We start from the raw sequence: 5283 nt of genomic DNA on the forward strand, positions 1-5283 counted from the left end.
CCACCCAGACAAGCCCCTCGGCCTTGCTCTCCTACCCCGTTTCCTAGCCCATCCCAGGTGACTGACTTCTGCAGAGAATGAGCTAGACAGACCCTGAAAAGCCACCCTCTGCATATAACAGATGAGGAAACTGGGACCCAGGAAGACCAAGTGACAGATCCAGGGCCACCATTTGGTACTGGCAGAGCGGGACAGGTTTCCAGGAATTTGGGAAATGTTTTTCTACCAACTTGCACACAGAAAGTCAATAAAGGTAATTGGAATGGTGGGTGGAGGTGGGTGGAGAACAAATTTTATCCATTTACAGTTGAGCCAACTAAGTCCCCGAGGGGTAAAGAGGCCTTCCCAAGGCTCCACGTTCACACTGTTTGTTAGTGTGATCTCTTAGATACAGACTAACTGGATGAGAGGTCCCTAATCCTGTTGGTGACAGCTGATGCCCAGACAGCATGGTTTTGTAACCTCACTTAGTCACCTATTAACAAGCAGCTCTGAGAAATCCTTCCATAGGGCGGCCCTAAATCTTTCCATCTGCAGGGTTCTGTATGTATCTCTTCCTCTGAGGGGCCCAGGAACTCAGGAGTGCCCCTCCCCATGGAGATTCATTTCCCAAGTTAACAAAAAAAGGTCAATAAAGAGAATGCTTTCATTTAATTAAAAAAATAATAATGGAAAAAAATCGAAATTATTCTGTAATCAAATCCCTAGTTGTTGTGTAGAGAACTCCTACTTATCCTTCAGTCATGGGTGCCTTGGCACAAAAAGACCTGGCTTTCTCTCCCAGCCCAGGAGTTGTGTGCACTTGGTGGAGTTGCTTAGTCCCTTCAAGCCTCAGTGTTCTCATCTGCCAAATAGGTCTATTACCTCCCTTTTGCAGCCTCTTTGTGGAGTCGAAGTTAGAAAAGGGATATGAAAGAATGCCTTGATGTATGAAATGCCTACAGACAAAAGCAAGCATTCGCTAGTAACATAATATTGTGCTGGTGTTTGAGAAGGCCCTTGTCGGGTGAGGAGTGGAGGGTGAGTGACTTGGGTAACAGGGCCAGGTTGCTCCCACAGCCTGACTTAATGAGCTCCTCTTAATCATCACAGCGCCTCTCTCCCTGAGCTTAGATCTTTCTGAACTCTCTCTGAACTCTGCAATCCCCGGCTCACCCCGCCCATGTTACACAGTCCTTCTCTCTAACACTTGTCACAAGCCTACCTTGACTGCAGAGGGAAGGAGCCCCTAGGAGCTCCCAGGAAAGGACTTCACCCTGCCTCCTCCCAGCCCCGCCTGCCTCCAATCCTGAGGGGGCTCCCGCCACCCCTCCTTTCTTACAGTGGTGTCAGCAAAGCAAACCAAAGGCTGGCTGACCCTGTCTTTGGAGCAGAACAGGGTCCCAGTCCTCTCAAGCAGCTTAGGGGCCTCCTATGGGAAGGCTGGAGGTGCTTGGGCCAGCCTCGTGGCATCCACTCCCATTCTCTAAACCCCACACTAGATCCAAGGGAGGGGCCAGGAACTAGTATTTATTAATCTTCTATTATGTGCATGTCTCTTTGCCCATATTAGCACTAGTGCTCATAGTCATGAAGGAGGTCGTTATCCCAGTTTAACAGGTGAGGAGAAACAAGTTCCAAGATCCACAAGATATAAGGGATGGAACAGGAATCCAGATGCAAGGTTCTCACCACTCAACTCAGGCATGGGGGTGAAACCCACAACCATAGTAATTTCCTGAGTCTATACATAGCAGGATTACTGGAGTAGATCAAAAGAAAAGAAAATATCAAGTTCCCTAGACTTCTAGATTTTTAAAAAATTCTGCTCTTACAATAAATATTAGAAATGAATATAAAAAATAAAAATAGTTGCTGGTGGGATAAATATCTTTAATATTATTGCATTGCCTTCTCGAAAGAAGAATGTTCCCCTCCTAATCATTTTCTTTTCCCAAAATGAATAGCTGATGTCTATAAACAGTAGCAATTGGTATCCATGGACTACTTATGATGCACAAAGCCTTTTACAGGAATGTTCCCATTTAATCTACCAACAGCCTGTGCAGTAGGCACTATTGCTATCTTACAGATGAGGAAACTGAGATGGAGAGATTTGCCCCAGGTCACTGAGCTAGTTAAGGAATCTGAGCCCCAGTCATCTGATATTGGAGGTTATACCCTACCCATTATGCTTAATATTACCAAGTCTGGGATTCTCTGGACCAAGGTGAAGAGCATAACCCAGGAAAGGTGCCTACTATGTGTGAGTACCAGAGAGTCAATGAGGAGAGAGTATGTAATAACCGTTGAATGCTTGAATGCGCAGGATGGGAAGGAAAGAGAGAAGAGTACTTGCATGATTTGCTGGGGGCTCTTAAGGATGACTCAAGCACATGGAATGGTTGAGTCAGCCATCAGCAAGGTGTTCGAGATCCTTCTCACTGCTCCCCTTGGAGGGCAGATGCAGAGCGTATCAGTGCAAGCAGGCACTGCCTGCTGGAGCTGCATCCCCTCCCCTCCTGCTCTGGACACATGGACCCCACAGGACAATATCTCCAGGCCGGTGTCATCTCTGATGCACCAGGATGAGGCAGACAGACACCTGCCACAGACGGAGCCGAGTCCCAGGAGCACCCATGGGAGGGAGCCCCAAACCCACAAGTGTTTTCTAAGCTTTGACCCAGGAGGGCATCCAGGTGAAGCTGACAAGCCTCTGCTCCTGGAGTGACCACCTAAGACTAGCTCCAAGACCACCGTACTTCCCACTTCTCGACAGAGGACAGTCTCTCTCGGCCACTTCTCACCCCAACCAGCCCACCATTGGTCTCGTTCTGTTCTCCCTCCATGTCCCCTTTCTGTCTTCTCCCCACAACCCTATGATCCAGCCCCTGCCTCCCTCTGCAGCTTCATTTCTCACCATCACCCCTTTCCTTCTCCAAGGGATCCCTAAAATATGCCACTTTGGGGACTGGAGTTGTGGCTCAGTGGTAGAGCGCTCACCTGGCATGTGTGAGGCACTGAGTTCTATTCTCAGCACCACATATAAATAAATAAAGGTTCATCAACAATTAAAAACTATTTTAAAAAGAAAAGAAAAGCTACTTTTCCCCCTCCATGCACATACCCCCCTCTTCCGCTTCCCCTGCAGTACTCCCTCTGCCCAGAGGCTCTCTGTGTACCTTGGTGATCATGTAGGCAATTCTCCCATCCTTCAAACCTCTATTTAGATGTCCCCTCTGAAAGTCTTCCCCCATCACCAGGGCTTAGGGCCCCTGCCAAAGCCTCCGATGGCCTATCCTGCCTTGGCCTGTGATTCATATAACCACTTCATTGCTTTTAATCTCCACAAGGGATGGGCTGTGTCTGTGACTGATCCTGTCCCCTAGCAGAGCACCCAGAACATAGCCCTTGCTCTTCAGTAGCTTCCAGGTCACAATTCAGAACCTGCTTGTTTCAAGGAGGCTGAGGAATATGGTCAAAGGAATTCTTGAATTAGCTTAAGCACGTTACCACAAGGGCCTGCTGTGGCTGGAAATCCTTTCTTTCTCAGATGCCCAGAGACCTAGAAGCCAGAGGAGAGACACAGCTGCTATGCCCACTGCTCCTTGGGTGAAAGCCTGCCCCCCAACTCCCAGTATGGAGAACCTGGCTTCTCAGCTCAGCTCAAACCTCCACCCAGTGCAGGCTCCTTGCAGGAAGTCTGGGATTGGGGGTGGGGGGTGGAAGAGGGAAGATCTATAAGCCACACAATCCTGGCTGAAAGCCAACTTGAGTCCAGGAACATCACACTGCCCTCTGCCCCCACCCCCAGAGACCAGCAGGCAAGAACCTAAGCTTGTATAAACAAGGCCCCAGGAAAGCCAGCCCCTTATCTGTTATCAGTTCTCTCGCTGGAGCTCAACCACTTTGCTGAACAGAGGTGGGAGGGGGAGCTGCCCAGACTCCTCCCCTCTCTCCTTCATCTTTGCTCCCGGCTGAGCTCCCAGGTCGCGGCTCCCTGCCAGCTGGAGAAGGGAGGAGTAGCTAGCTTAGCAACCCAAGTCAAGGCTGAGTCTCTGTCTGTGCTGGGGAGGATCCCCCTTCCTCCTCCTTCCTCGGGATGGGCTCTCAGGTGTGTTTATCTGTGGAGGAGGGGAGCAAGAGAAGTGGGCATCAGTCATCAATTAGTTCAAGGGACAGTAGTACCCGCAGGGTCCTGGGCTCTGGCTTTGACATCTAAGACAAGAGGCTTGCATTTGGGTCTTGTAATATCCAAATATCCAATTGGAACAGGAGGCATGAGAGTTCATTAGGTACAAGGCCTCTTCCTGCTCCCAAACTCTGTAAGCACCAGATAGAAGGCCACAGGGAAAGGCTGTGGCCCCAGCGAGTCTGACTGTCTGACTGTCTCCTCTTTGGACTTCTGATTACGTAAGGCTGGTGCTGACCCAGGAAGAGGGGGCGGCAGCTAATACTCTCCAGACTGTCACGTCACACCAGAGGCACTCCAGCCTGAAAGAAATCTGGAGTCTAAGGCATCGGGTTCCATGAATAAAAACATCTGAGCCATATCTCTAAAAAAATAGATCTCTGTACTTCCCAGACCAACTGAACTATGAAGACAGGGAAAGAGGCAAGCTTCTCTCCCACGCACAGCCAAATTCCCTTCTTTCTTCCCAGCATAAACTGGGGGGTCCTTGGAGAAGGTCAGACAGGGAAAGTGGACTCCTGTCTCCAAAGCAAGACAGAGGAAGGTAGAGTTCCTTGATCTACAACAACATAGAAAGATTCGAAACCTGACCAGGTCAGGGGCTGTTTGGGGATGGACATGTTCCCTGAGACTAAAAGAAACCAAAACCCTTGAAGCAGATATCAGGAGATTGAAGGTATAATGTTGTGACAATTTAGCTATAGCAGGAAGGGTCAGATTGCTGTGTGTGTGTGTGTGTGTGTGTGTGTGTGTGTGTGTGGTGTGTGTGTGTTTTGCTAGGGATTGAACCCAGGGCCTGTGCATGCCAGACATGAGTCCTACTACCGAACCACATCCCTAGCCCCAGATTGCATCTTAAACCCATTCATAATTGGTTCTGCAAGAAATAGATGTCAAAGGGCCTCTTGAGGTCCTTGAGATTCACCAGTGAATGAAAGAGACCAAGATTCTTCTCTCGTGAAACTTATATTCTATCCTTATGCTTATTTATGATTCCATCCCAAGTTCACCAACTGGATTCTGAGGTCTCTGGATCTCACAAGAATTATTGAGGCTGGTATAGTAACCAAACAGCATAATACAGGAGGGACAACTTACACTCAGACCAACAA

The sequence above is a fragment of the Spermophilus citellus genome (assembly GCF_964194105.1).
Source record: "Spermophilus citellus genome assembly, chromosome: 4".
NCBI classification, from domain to species: Eukaryota; Metazoa; Chordata; class Mammalia; order Rodentia; family Sciuridae; genus Spermophilus; species Spermophilus citellus.